At 44.6% G+C, this 15592-nt stretch overlaps 1 protein-coding gene across 1 annotated transcript in view; it reads left to right on the top strand.

Annotated features, from left to right (window-relative positions):
* The window catches only part of LOC122792707 (dynein regulatory complex protein 11-like), a 785298-nt gene that overhangs the window by 525680 nt on the left and 244026 nt on the right, over nt 1–15592 (top strand). The window lies entirely within an intron of this gene.

Genomic DNA, 15592 nt, shown 5'->3' with positions numbered 1-15592 from the left:
CTTAAAGAACAAACTGATAATATTATTTTGTTTATGTTACATTCAGGCATGTCTTTTGATTATGTGGTACCAGTTTCCTAATCTTACACATGATTTATGAGCATTTTAAAAAGTCACAAGCTTAACAAATGTGATGATGCACTGACCATTAATCATACAGATCAGCACCATCTTAACTGGTGAGCTGTTAATTAATTCATAGTTTATTAAATAAAGAAAGACAACATGGGAATACCTGAATGCCATTTAGATGAATGAAGTTTAAGCTCAGTAAAATTTAAAACCATGTTAACTCTATTTCTTACAGGAACAAACTGTGCATCACTACTGATGACTACCATAATGTCAGGGCCCTAGGGAGAAAGCTAGACTCTACCAGCAGTAGGAAACAGCTCAACATGTGGTGTGGGCAAACACAACATAATTTTACATTCCTGTACTAGAAAAGTCATTAGTTAAGCTGTCATTTCAGCAGAACTATTATTTATCTTGTATAGTCTGCACCCCCCTCCCCAATTATATGGTAGAGATGGTGAATCTTTGCCTGACTAATAACTATATATATGCTTGAAACATTTTACGTTCTGTTTTATTCCCTGATAAGTAATGAGATTTTTTTGGAAAAATGTATATGTCAGAATTAAATTTATTCAAAAAATGGTGTAAAGCAGGTTTTTAGTAGCAGTTTTGTACAGTCGGCTAATGAAATTGCAGCTCAGGAATTTTAACTTTTACCAGAAAAAAAGCCCACACATCTAATCTGTGAAGCGCAGATGAAAATTTAACCATCAAAGACCATCTTAACACAACAATAAGTCTTTAATGGACTCTCTGTAACAAAGTAATTATTTTGAACCTTGTGCTGTGGAACAGTTCTCAGAGAAGACGATTATTTTAAGCACTGTTTAGTAGGGTTCATCTATACTACCAAAAGTGACCTCTGTGTTATAAGTTCATAATTTTAAGGGCAAATATTCGTTAGTCAGTTCAGTCATTACAAGCTCAGCCGATAAAACGTATTCAAAAGTTCACTCCATTCTTGAGGAAGATGACACAAGATAGATACTGTGACGACTCTCCACTGGACCAGTAATCAAGAAGCCTCAGTCCTCACCACAGGCAACAGTGGTGGAAAGTACACTGGGAGGATGACAGGTACACGCACAGTATTTCCAGATGCAGCTTTCAGCATCTAGTGCAATTTCCCTTAAGAGCATACAGAGACCGCAGTCAATCTGAGCTGATTTTTCCCTCTTTCTCCATATCTCTAGTAAGACCTCCCACTGGTACAGCTATAGAGGTGAGATCTCAGCTGAGTGGCCAAGCCAAGACCTCCAGCACCCTCTCTGTCCAACCAGTGCTTCGTGTCCCTGCCCAAGTAGTTGACACAGACACACACGCACTCTGAGGTTTGATTTACACATACAAACACACCTGGAAACACAGGTTTACTAGCAATGGTCCCTCTTACCTAGACTATAAGGTTGTTATCACTGCCACCAGCCAACTCCTTGTCAACTGCTTTAAGGCCCTTAACAAAGGATGTCCAATCTTACTGTGTAATGTTAATAGTAATACAAATGGTAGTTTGACCAAGAGCAAGGCTATTAGGGGTGGACCACACAGTGTCACCAAATAAATATGCACATACTCTCAAAATTTAAATATCTCTAGACAGATCAACTGCCATGAAAGGTTTAAATATGTTTGATAATAAATAATGAAAGAACCAAGAAAATGGTCAATATATATTCACAGTGACATCAAAGTTCAAAACCACAATATTTAAAACCACATTGCGGGACAGTCTCAAATAAACAAAGAAAAATATCTAAACTAAGATTCACTATATTCCTGAATGTATCTATTTCTTGTCATCATTTCTTGTCATCTGACTCTAGCCTAGGTGAAACCCCCACTGCTGGAATCTTGTCAGTATTTAGCATCTACCTGTGAAAATACATATACCTCAGATCTTTGGCAGATGCAGAAAGTCATAAAACAATTGCATTCCTTCATAGTTTCAGAGGCAGTAATTAGTTCACTCCAAAGTTAATGCAGAAATCTTCTCAGCACAGACATTATGTCTCTGGCTTGGCCTATAAAGTAATGTAATTTCAGCTATTTTTCTGAAGTTAATCTCCGGTATTCCTGTATTCCAGTTTCCACTTTTAAAATATATACATTTAAACAGTTACAATAGTGCACATACATTTCTGTTCTATTCGAGTAGGGGACACTGTGGTTACATTTTAAGCAGAAGCACTTAATAAAATATCTTTTTAACACACTTCTGTACAGAACAGTTTAATATACACAAGACATACAGTTCTAATACATCTGTAACAAGCATGTTATATAGACCATGTTGATATTCACAAATGACATATACTGTGTTGGCAGTATCTCCCTTTGTCACACTCCCCCCCCCCCCAAAGACTCAAGATAGTTTTTCAAATGACCTTTGAGAAACGTTGCTTGAGTGGGATGAGCCTATCTGGGAATACATTACCTCATACCTTGTCTTGAGAGCCCATCTGTGTTGGCCTTGCTAACCCCACTGCAGTGCTGCACTGTCATATTATATGCCAGGAACCCTAGTCTCCACCACAGTAATTTTGGATTTTGCTGTCTGGCTCCCTGTAGCCAGAGACCAGCCTCAGACTTCTCCTGCCTCCTACTGCAAATACTTAGCACCAGGACCCCTCTATCATGGTAAAGTTTCATGGTGTTAACATGGTACAATTTGTGCCCCTTCCTTCTGCCTAGCAGTTCTACCATGTAGTTAACAGCACTGACCTTCCTTACCACTTTGAAGATTCCCTTCCAAGCTGCCTGCAGCTTGTTGTGTCTGTCAGAAATGAGAACCATAACCTGCTGCCTCACAGCATACTCTCTAACTTGAGCATTCCTGTCATATCAGACCTTTTTCTGCTATTGAGCTTCTGCCAGGTTCACCTGGGCCAAGCCCATGAGCTCCCTGAACCTTGTCCTGAGGTTTAGGATATGCCACAACAGACTCATTGTAGAATTCACACTCACCCTCCCACTCATTGCGAATTAAATCTAGAGGTCCCCTTAACTTATAACCATATAGCAACTCAAAGAGAGAAAATCCCATAGATTTCTGTGGCACATCTCTGTAAACAAACAACAGATGGGGTAAATATTTGTCCCACTCCCTCTTTTGCCTGCAAATGCCCGCAGCTTGGTCTATAACATAGAGCTTAACCTCTCCACCAGACCATTAGTCTGGGGGTGGTAGGGGTTGGTCTAAAGGTGCTTCACCCCACAGCTCTCCCACAGATAAGTCAGCAGGTCTGATGTAAAATTGGCACCTCTATCAGTCAGTATTTCTTTTGGGAAACCCACCCTGCTGAAAGTCTCTAACAAAGCATTTGACACTTTCTCTGCCTCGATGGAGGACAGGGCCACCGCCTCAGGGTATCTGATACCATAATCTACTACTGCTAGGACATACTTCTTTTCTGTGGAACTTGGAGTACTCAGAGGCCCCACAGTATCCATAACTATCCTCTGAAACAGCGCTTCAATCACAGGCAAAGGCAACGAAGGAGCTTTGACCTTTTCATCTGCCTTGCTACCTTTTGGCACTGCTGACAGGTCCTGTAGTATCCTGTTACATCCCTGGAAATCCCATGCCAATAAATGTTCTGCATAATATGTCTCTTGGTATGCTTTATGCCCATATGACCAATTAAGGGAATGTTGTGCTATGGCTAGAAGTGCCAGACAGTAGGCTCTGGGCACTACCAACTGCTGTATTACCTCACTCTCAAGCTCTCCCTCAGGGGCCCACTCTCTATACAGTAATCCTTTTCACAGTATACAGATTCCCCCTTTCCTTGAGAATCAGGCACCTCCCTAGCTACCTCCCTTAACCTTGTAATGTAGGATGTTCTTCGTGTTTCACTGTTGCAAGCTCCTGCCTGGTGCCCTGCAGAGTTCTACAGCAGCAGAGAGACAAAAGAGAGACTTTGGGGTGATTAAGTATAATTTTTCTGCATTGTCCTGCTGCCTTTAGCTAATTCCACCTAAAATGCCAATTTTTTAGAGTTTCTGTGATTTAAAAAGCTTGTTTCAGCTACATATTGTACTTATTCGTTTTTGTGTTTAAATTACCTGTTTAACTGTTGTCGGCTACACACTCAAGTGTGATAGCCATTTCTGTGCATTTAAAGTGTTTTTTGATTGTATCTGCTTTATTTCCTGAAAAATAAAAACAAAAAAATATACTTGTTTTCCCGTCTTTCTAAGCTAGAATAGTCCAGTTTTCAGACTAGTGCTGAATTCAGGGCTGTGTTACTAGTTTCTGTGTTTGCCCATACCTTACTTGGATAGAAGGAAGTTTCTCTGTTCACCTGTGAGAGAGGGGAGCTTTGAGCAGCATATCTGTCCCTGGAGGAGTGGTTTCAGCCCAGAAATCAGTAGTTTTATTAGCCATTTTGGGCTAATTTCTATCTCTTTCATTTTCCTGTTATAAAACCCGGATTTGCGCAGATTTACGAGCGGGGCAGCACCGGTTAGCTAGGGTATAACTATTCCTGGCTCCACAAAGTCTGCTCTTCAGTTTTTCCCTTGGAACTAGACAAACTTTCAACTTAAGCACTCAAACCATTCACTTCTCATCTCGGCGCTTGCTCAAAACTCATAGCAAGCACTAATAAACCTTAGCACTAGACCCCCCCTATATTGTAGAGAAGGGCTCTCTATTCGACCTTACCATCCAATCACTAAAACAGTTCACTGTACCTATCCAAACATGTCCAAAGGGCAGTTTCAGGTGTACTCTCCTGTCCAACTGGTGAATCTAGGCATTTTGAGGCAATGTTACAACTGCCTCATGTACACAGACAAGCCTCTCCTCCTACCACCAAACACTAATACATGCAACAGATGCAATTATACAGCCAAACTGGGGGCTAAGTTCTTTCAACCAAAGACTGGACCAGACAGTCAAGAGGAGAAGGGAATTACTTGCATGACACCACCAGTCTCACACAGACCTATGAAACCAGCACCGGCAAAAAACACACATAAATACACCAAAACATACTCGGAGGCTCTAAATAAAAATTTGAAAAAGCAACAGAGACCACCAAAGCAGACATCCAAGAAACCTCCACCTCCCAACACAAACCATGAAACACATACTTCACAAAACCACTGTGCCACGCAATCACAGCCCTTAAGGCAAAATAACATACCCAACACACTAGTAATAGGTGACTCTATAGTTAGGCACACTGACATCCCACTTACTAGGCTGAACAAGGAGAAGGTTACTGTTAGCTGCCTGTTGGGTGCCAGGATCCGCCACATAACTCAAGCACTCAGGTCACTCCAGAACAGGTACAAATACGACTCTGTCATTGTCCATGTTAGTGTGAATGACCTGAGCCGTACCTTCCTGGACTACATGAAAGGAGACATGGAAGAGCTCTCTGATCACGTAGCCCAGGCCAGTATGACCCTGACCCTGAGTAGCACCCTGCCCTCACCAAGAATGGTGCCACGGTATAAAGAAAAAATTATCAATTTCAACAATTGGCTAAGCTTCTGGTGGCATTCAAAGGGGATCCAGTGTCTGTCAGCCTGGGATGACATGCTCGACAAGCCATGCTGCTTCGCTAGAGATGGCTCGCACCTGTCACCCTTAGGCTTTCGAATACTGGCCAAGGCTCTTGCCACCCCCATAGTGCCTTTTTTAGGCAAGGCTCAAAAGACAAACCCACTGCCGTAAATAGCACAAGTAACAAAAAACTGAGGGTTATGCTACTCAATGCCAGAAGTCTAAACCTCAAAATGCATGCACTCGAGGCACTCCTCAGTATGGAGAAAATCGATATATGTACAGTAACAGAAACCTGGTTTAAGGCTTCAGAGAGCACCCCAGCACTACCAGGCTACAACTCATACCATACATTTCGGCCACAAAACCCAGACCGAAATACAAAAGGTGGGGGCATATCCATATTCATCAAGGATACCCACACTTACAGGTTAGTGGCACAGCACGGTGCTTCAGAGATCATCCACGTGCAGCTAACAATGGGCAAAACTGCAATTCAAATTGTAGCTTGCTACAGATCACCCACCATGTCCCAGGACCCCCATTCCTCATTTCTGGAAACACTGAGACACATAAAGGTCCTACTAAACACCCTGATATTAGGTGATTTCAATTACCCAAACATTAACTGGGAGAACTACTCAAGTACTAACTCCCTTGCCCAATATTTCCTAGAATTTATATACTCAAATGCCCTGGATCAACAGGTAAACACCCCCACCAAAGGTGACAAAATATTGGACCTGGTCATCACCAACATGGGGGACCAGTGTTCCACACCGGAGATCAACCCCTCGCTGGTTAGATCTGACCATAAACTAATCACTCTGGATATCCACATTCCACTTCTACTACCGGTCAAAGAAACCACCGTGAAAAACTTTTCAAAAGTGAACTTCATGTTACTTAAGACTGAGGTAGAAAGTTTCAAAGCCCCATGCTAAAGGATAACGCTGTCCAAGCTGCAAAATCCTTTACTAATGCTCTCTATGGGCACATACAAGAATGCATGGATCGTGCTATCCCAAGCAAAACCAAGACGCACTCTTCCAAGAAAAATAAACCAGTCTGGTGGACCCCTGGCATAAACAAGCTATACTATAGAAGGAGGAAACTAATGCATAAAAGAGTAAAATCCCAAGAAGGGAAGACATCCCTGATCAGTATCAGCAAAAAACTGTGATCCCTCATAAAATCATCCAAGGCTAGCTTCGAAAGAAAAATTGCCACAGACTCCAAAGATAACCACAAGGCATTCTTTAGCTGTCATAAGTGGCAATTCTCAGATCTGCTCGGAGTTAGTGCAGAATGGCACAAAGTACATGGAACCGACCGATATCGCCAACATCCTGGCAAACAAGTTCAGTGCAAACTTCACCCCCCTCTCTCACCCGCAAAAGGACCCATAACCATACTAGAAGAATGTAGTGCCCCTGAAATCACAGACACTCAGGTTAAAATAGCCCTCTCCAAAGCCAAAAACACAGCATCAATGGGACCGGACGGTGTCCCAGGATGCATCCTACACAAGCTCAAAGATGAACTAACCCCCCACCTAAACACATTGATCAAATTCAGCTTCTCTACAGGCTAAATGCCAGTAGAGTGGTGCACAGCAACAGTTATTCCTCAGCCTGTCTACAGGCTACGTGGCAATAGAGTGGCGCACAGCAACAGTTATTCTGCTCCACAAAGGCGGAGCCACAACAGACCCCGAGAACTATTGCCCTATAAGCCTGACTAACTTGGTCTTCAAGGCTATGGAGTGCATCATCATGGATCTCATTAACAGAGACATTGGGAACCTCCAAACACTGGACCCTACCCAGTACGGCTTTGTTAAGGGTAGATCATGCCTCCTAAACCTGGTGGACTTCTTTGAGACAGTTACCAAGGCTATAGATGAGGGAAAGGTGGTCCACACAGCCTACCTAGACCTCATAAAGGCCTTCAACACCATTCCCCATTCTGGTATTATAGACAAGCTCACCAGCCTGAACATAAACCCCTACGTCACGAGATGGGTGGCCAGCTGGCTCACAGACAGAACATACATGATAAGAGTTGCAGGAGCTAGGTCTGACTTTAAACCAGTTACAAGTGCCGTTCCCCTAGGCTCAGTCCTATGACCCCTCCTGTTCGGCATATACTTCTCAGAGGTACAGGCTAGCACAGGAGGACTATGGCTGACCAATTTCGCAGATGACTGCAAACTAGGGACTATAACTGACTCTCCGGCTGACACAGACATCCTCCAAAAGGGTCTCACTGAGACAGATACCTGGTGTCAAAACCATGACCTCAAACTAAATGCCAAAATGTGCATAGTCATCCCCTTTGGAAAAAATGAAGTACCCACAAATTACCACATAGGTGGTAGCCCCTTAAATACAGAAGACGTTATAAGGCATCTGGGGACCCAAGTAGATAGTAATCTGTCCTTTGATAATCACATTGCCAAAGTGGTCACATTGCCAAAGTGGTTAGAAAATCCTTTTATGTGACCCACCTAATCACAAAAGGGTTTGCATCCAGATCAAAAGAGGTCATTGTGCCCCTCTACGCATCACTCATCAGACCAGTCATAGAGTACAGTGCCTCATTTGGGATGTACCTTACAAGACATCTGCAACAGCTGGAAAGACCACAGAAGTATCTCACCAAGAGGATCACTGGCCCAAACAGATGCCCTATGCAGCTCGACTGAAGAAACTCCAGCTGTACTCGGTTGCATACCGCCTACTCAGAGGTGATCTTTGCCCGACATACAAGGCCATGTCCAACCCAGAATTGATGGACATGCTCCACCTAAAGAAAACCATATCCCCTCGAGCCACACGCTCTAGGGATCTAAACCTTACCACAACAATAAATAGGACGTGCTGGAGGGATAGATTCCTGTCCAGAGACTTCCCATGCTCTGGAACAAGATTCCAATGTACATCAGGCAGAACTGCTCACTAACCCTCTTCAAGAGAAATCTTGGCGAGTGGATGGGAAACAGAAAGTTTACCCCGAGGATCACTTCAATGGCTTTGCTGGACAGAGGCACAGGGAACTAATCTAAGAGGGTGGCAAAAGCCAACACATTCCGGCTAGTTTGATTAATGCCTTCAGGCAGATAGCCTAGTACCTACTTATGAACGTATGAACTCATCACATTTGGGTTATCCCTGCCAGGGTAGCTCTCGGCTGGCTCGAATACCAGAGACTTATTATTTCTGCGTCAGTTGCTGTCACTTGAGGACTGAAGTCAGGTCGTCAGTAGTATAAATTAAGGCAGCCAATGCCATTACACCAGTCTTTCTTGCCATGGAGCCCGATGCAGAAGCAGTTTGCATGAGTGCCGGTTGGCCGCTACCTGAGTTTTCGTCTACCAAATTGAAGCTGAAGTCTTCTAAAGCTAAGTACCCCATTGGGGATCCTTTTTTCTTGCACTAACCGATGTCAGAAAAAGTTAATAATTGTCTCATCTGTGGAAAACAAATACTGCACCAAGACTTCCACTCTTACTGCATCACTTGTTTAGGCCCAGACCACAATGTTCCTCATTGTCATTTCTGTGCTTTGTTCAACGCCAGAACTATCCATCATTGGGCCCTTATTGTAGCCAGATATTTTTGCTTACAGTCCTCGAATTCCGATATGGCTTCGGTAAGCCATCCGACAGCAGATCTTCCGAAAAAACGTAAAGATAACACAGAGACAGACCGCACAGGTCCACACCTACTGATGACACTTCCGTTAAGCTGGTCATCAGTTCTCCGGTCCTCAGTGAGGCGCTTTCACAGCCCCTGATGCCCGTTTCTGTTGTTTCGCAGGCCGTTACCGAAACCCTTTTGGAGTTTGGTATACCGTAAAACTCTTCTTTGATTAAGGATTCTGTGGTTGTCTCAACCTTGGATGGGTCGGAGCCGCTGAGCAGGCACCGGCTTCCGAGGAAGGCCTTCGTACTACCGAATCTCAACACAGACCGTCTTCTTTTGTGACTACCATTCTTTCTAAAACTACAGAGTTTCTTAGGCCCCGGATACAAACCACACCCAAGAAACTGACGACCTACTCTCAGGTGCCTGTTACCTTGCCTCAGTCTCAAATGCTTAAAATGGTGGAAGACCTTATCGTGCTGATCAGGGGATGCCAAGCTACCCCCTCCAAAAGGAAAAGAGATCTGTCCCATGTAGTTTTGTCTGAACAAGAGTTAGATTAATCTGATGCATCTGAATATGAAGACATGCAACCCCTCTCCACTTATGAAGATTCCATTCCTTCAGCCTCTCCCCCAGAGGATTTTTCCTTTCGGGAAATCCTGCTTACCTTAAGGGATCATTTCCAGTGGGAGAGTCAGGACTACCCTCAGTCTAAAAGTGACTCTGTGAATTCCTAGATCTTCCACAACACAGACCTTTGGCCATCACCCCAGTCCTGGATGTTGTGGAGGATGTTTTCTTCAAATTCAGCTTGACTCCTGAAACCCTTCTTTCTAATCCCAGAAAGCCAGACAGGTACTATAGAGTCCCTAGAGTCCCTGACTCACACAAATATCTTTTTAAAAATCCAACAGCTGACCCTGAGGTCATTTCTCAAGGGCCAAAAGGAATTAAAGCAACTACTAGTAAGAATCCCACCCCCTCAGACAGGGATTCCCGAGCATTGGACAGATGGGGTAAGAAAGTATACACCTCAGCTACTCTTGCTATCAGGGCACTAAACTGTAAGTTACATATGCTGAAATTTCAGCAACATACATTGGAACTCCTTAAAAAAAATGTCTTCCTTTCCTGGTTGGACAAACTCTAAAGATTTACAAGAGTTTATGCATTCTGCAAGTCAAGTAGCTAAACACACATTGCACTGTGGTTTTGATGCCCTAGAAGCTTCTTGCAGGGCAACAGTCACTGGATCTGTCATTAGAAGGCTTGCATGGCTTAAGGAACAGCCCCTGCCAGATCATGTCAAATCTAAATTGTTGGATGCCCCATTGCACAAAGATAACTTATTTGGCACTAAGGCAGAAGAGGTCTTAAAAAAGATGGAAGAAAAAGCAAAATCTATGCAAACAGTTAAGGATTTCTTGCAGGTCCAGCCCCCTAGGTTCAGAAGGCATTGTCCCTCCAAACACTGGTCCTTTTCTGCTCCCAGTAAACCGGCCCAGCCTAGGCCCCGTGGAAGCAGCCCCAGGGAATGCAGAGATCTAAGCATTGGACTAACTTCACTTCAAAACCAGGGAGTTCTAAGCCACCCCCTTATAGTAAATACAATGACTCATCTTCACCACCCCCCTCTGCCCACCTTCACTTACTCCTAGGAGGAAAACTCTCCTTTCACTCCAGCACCTGGTCCACCATTACCAAGGACCACTAGGTTCTGAACATTGTATCTCAGGATACAAATGTTCCTTCCACACACTTCTAACCCCAAAAGAGTTCCCATATCTACAACCAAATCAGTGGGCAGAGGCTCAAAAGCAAATCCTTTCCCTGCTCTCTGAGGGCAGTAGAGCACGTTCCTGCAGAACAGATAGGCCAAGGTTTCTACTCCAGACTTTTTCTGGTGCCCAGAAAAGAGGGCACCTGGTGCCCCATCCTCAATCTATCCATTCTAAATACCTTCCTGGTGATCCTAAAATTCAAAATGCTCACCCTCCAGCAGCTGCTACCCATGCTCTCCAAGGATGCTTGGCTAGCCACCCTAGATCTAAAAGAGGCCTACCTCCACATTCCTATCAGGGAATCATGCAGAAAATATCTCCACTTCAGGGCAGGATCTCAACACTTTCAGTTCTCTGTTCTTCCCTATAGCTTATCTACTGCTCCCAGTGTTTTCACAAAATGTCTGGCTCTGGCCATTGCCTTTTGCAGACAAAGAAATATTCAGATTTACCCATACTTAAACAACTGCCTTATTCAGGCAGACAGCCAGGAGAAGCTGCTCAAGTACCTGGCCTTTGTAAAGACCCTACTAACCTCACTAGGGTACACAATCAGTGAAAAGAAATCCAAACAGGTGCCCACCCAAAGGATAATCTTCCTAGGAGCAAGTCTGGACACAGCGTCCCAGATGGCATACCTTACTCCAGAGAAACAAATTTTCCTGACAGCCTACTTCTCTCAACCAGCCACTAGGCCCCAGCTAACTGCAAGGAAGATCCAGCAAGCTCAAGGGTTCATGCCATCTTGCATACTACTCATTCCATATACCAGACTGCATATGAGGACATTTCAGTGGTACCTAAAGAGCCTTTGGTGCCAACACTCTCAAGACCTCGAAACTCTTCTACCTATAATTCCTTGCCTCAGAAAATATTTTCTTTGGTGGGCAGCAACATGCTCCCACAACAAGGGAATGCCTTTCTCCCCACCCCCCACCGTCTAGACCCTCACCACAGATGTATCAGACTATGCTTGGGGTGCACACCTGGACGGCAGGTGCATTCAGGGCCAATGGAGCCCACAGCAAATCCCTCTGCACATCAGTCAAAAAGAGCTGATGGCTGTGCAGCAAGTTTTGAGAGCTGTCAAACCCCTTCTCCCTGCAGGGGCTCTCCTGATCAAAACAGACAACACTACTGTGATGTGATACATCAACAAGCAGGGAGAGACTCACTCCTACCCTCTATGTAGCGTGGCCATGATCCTTTGGCACACAGTCTCTGCCATGCAACTACACCTGTTAGCACAATTCCTACCAGGCTCTCTCAACTCTCTGACAGACCATTTAAGTAGAAATCTTCTGGACCTACACGAGTGGCAACTCAACATAAGAACCTTCACCCTAATAACTAAGAAATGTGGAACCCCGATGGTCGACCTCTTTGCCTCCCGCACCAACCATCAGCTCGGCAAATTCTGCACCAGGGAGCATCACTGCATGGCTTGGAAAGTGGATGCCCTGTCCTTCCCCTGGGTCAATCTGTTGGTCTATGCCTTTCCTCCCCTGCCTCTCATCCCCAGGATACTGCTCAAAATAAGGGAGGAAAACCCAAGGACCATTCTCATAGCTCCAGACTGGCCTTAGCAGCACTGGTACCCCTTGCTGCGCAGCCTGTCCTCGCTACCCCATGGCATCTTCCTCAGATTCCAAACCTCCTGACCCAGAGGGTAGGGGAGTTCTTGTATCCCCAATTACAGACACTCAATTTAGCAGCTTGGCTTATTCCCTAACCCCGAACCAATCTGCCAACCTCAGTAAACAGGTTTTGGATGTTAGCCATGAGGCCAGATATCCTAGCACCAGAAAGTCTTTTATGCTGATAAATGGAAAAGGTTCTGCACCTGGATCCAGGCTAAGGGAACCAATGTGGCACAGCCCTCCCTCCCTCTCATCCTGGATTACTTAGCTGACCTACTACACAGTGGCCTCTTTTTTTCTCCTCTATAAACATTTGTGCCTCTGCTATTTCTGCTCATTTTCCCACTGAGCAGCCCCTTTTCTCACACTCTTTGATCAAATAGTTCCTAATAGGTGCTAGCAACTTGAGGCTACCAAGAAGGGTACCAACACCAGCTTGGGACCTTAACTTTGTATTGGAAAAGCTCACCCTGCCTCCTTTGAACCAGCTTCTTTTGCAGAGCTAAAATTTCTCTCTTGGAAGACAGCATTCCTTCTGGCCATCACTTCAGCCACAAGAGTCTCTGAGCTGCAAGCACTCATGTCTGTGGAACAATTCATCATCTTTCATGCAGACAGGGTATCCCTTAGAACTAACCCATCCTTCATGCCCAAGGTGGTGTCCAGTGTGACTCTCAACCAATCCATTCATTTGCCCACCTTTATTTCCCAACCCCCAGAAAAAGAGGGAAAGGATTCTTCACTCTCTAGATGTGTACAGACAGCTCAGATTCTATCTAGACAGGACTAAATCCTTCAGAAAGTCTGATCAATTGCTGTTTAGCTTTGCTAAAGGGGTAGAAGGCAAAGCCATCTCCAAACAAATCATTTCCAAATGGATAGCACACTACATCCATTTCTGCTACAAACAGCATGGAAAGCCTCCCCCAGGGGGGTCAGGACACACTCCATCAGAGCAGCCTGTACCTTTGTGGCTTTCCTCAGAGGACTCCCCACCAGGGACATCCTGGAGGCTACAACCTGGACATCTGTTCACACTTTTAACAAGCATTACCACCTGCCTCTCTTCTCCAAATCCAGGGCAGGGTTTGCCTCTGCAGTCTTGCAGGGCATCCTAGCCAGCCCCTAGTTTCATTGACTGCCTCCACCCTTTTCCTCAGCTTTGGGAATCAACCCAAATGTGATGACTGCAACATCGAAACATGAAGAACATGGTACAGTTGTGTACACTTACCATAAATGTAGATGTTTGAGTGTATTCACTGTTGCAGTCCTGGTTTCCCCCTCCATTCTCCTTTCTTCTCTTTCTCCTTTTATTACCATTCTAACTTGTTGTTCTCCTTTCCTTTAAAGGGACTTATTGTTATTTATTTTCCACTGGTGGGGTTTCTTCCACTAGACCCTGGCCTCCTACTTGGCGGCTTCTGACAGGTTAGGGCAAGAAAACTGATGTAATGGCGTCGGCTGCCTTACTTTATACTGCTGATGACCTGACAGCAACTGATGCAGAAATACTAAGTCTCTGGTATTTGGGCCAGCTGAGGGCTACCTAGGTAGGGATAATCCAAATGTGATGACTGCAACAGTGAATACACTCAAACATCTACATTTATGGTAAGTGTACACAGCTCTACTGTCTAAGAGCTGAGCCAGTCTCAACTTTCTCTTTGTAACCCTTCCTAGCTCCCCTTCACGGGAAGTCTGGTATCATCTGACAGCGGAGCCTCACTGTCATCCTAGGTACTACTACTCTCTTCTGACCTTGCATTCACTCTATCCAAGAAAACATCAGTACTTACCATCAGCTGTGGCTCACCTTCAGTCTCACTGCTACAGAGTAACTCCCTTCCTGGAAGTAGCCACCTCAACAGTCCCAGCTTCAAGTGTATGGTCTGTCTGCACCCCCCCCAGGCTACCAGACCCACATGCTTGTCTTCAAGCCTGACTGCTTGTAACTGCATGCTCACAAGGTACTGTATTATTAAAATCATTCCCTATCATGACATCTGCAGGGATATCCTCAAACACACCTACTTGCTTGCTTCCTTTTCCACCCTCCCAGTCAAGGTGAACCCAAGACAAAGGTATTTGGAATGGGGTCCCTTCTAAAGCTCTGACTGGAGTAGACTGCCCAGGCAAGTAATGCTCTGCTTTAACTATTGCAGGCTTCACAATGGTTAAGTCAGAGGCTGTGAGTCTTTTAGCAATGGCGTGTTTCCCATCTACTAAGGATATAACCTCTTTTAGTAGTTTGGTACCCTTGTTCTCTACAGACAACGTACCACTGACATTCTGTCATTCCCACTTACTGGCTCCCCTACCTTTTGTTTCCCACCTTGCCTCCATGGACATCAATATGCTACATGGCCCCAGTGGTTACATTTATAACATTTAACCTTTGAACCTGGCTGTGTACATGAACTAGTGGCTTCCCCTATTACTGGCGGACTCTTTTGGGGTGGTTTAGGCTGCCCACCATGGGTTCCCTTAGACTCATGTGCAGCACTGGGTATCCCTTTTTCTGTGCAGTAATGCCCTGCTTGCTAGGTATAGGTCTCTCTTTTTCCCCAACTCATCTGCAGTAAGGCATTCCCTATCTGCCAACCAGATTCTAGTGTCCTCAGGCAAAGTTCTAAGGGCTTGTTCCCTCACCAAAAAGTCTGCCAGCCCTTTAAAAGTGGTGACCTGAGACCCACTCACCCATCTATGAAAATAACTGCTTAACTCAGCAATATATTCACACACACTTTCATCTTCCTTGCGTCTATGCTCACTAAACGTTTTTGTATAAGCTTCAGGTGTTAACTTAAAACACTCTAATAAACAATTTTTAACTGTATTATAATTTAAGCAGTCAGTATCAGACAGTTTAGAAACAGCAGTTACAGCTTTACCATGGAATAAGGGGGTCAGGAACCACACAGAGTT

This window comes from Protopterus annectens, chromosome 2.part0, assembly GCF_019279795.1.
Source record: "Protopterus annectens isolate FY-2018-M chromosome 2.part0, PAN1.0, whole genome shotgun sequence".
In the NCBI taxonomy this organism is placed as follows: domain Eukaryota; kingdom Metazoa; phylum Chordata; order Ceratodontiformes; family Protopteridae; genus Protopterus; species Protopterus annectens.
This window is presented reverse-complemented; position numbering and strand designations above follow the sequence as displayed.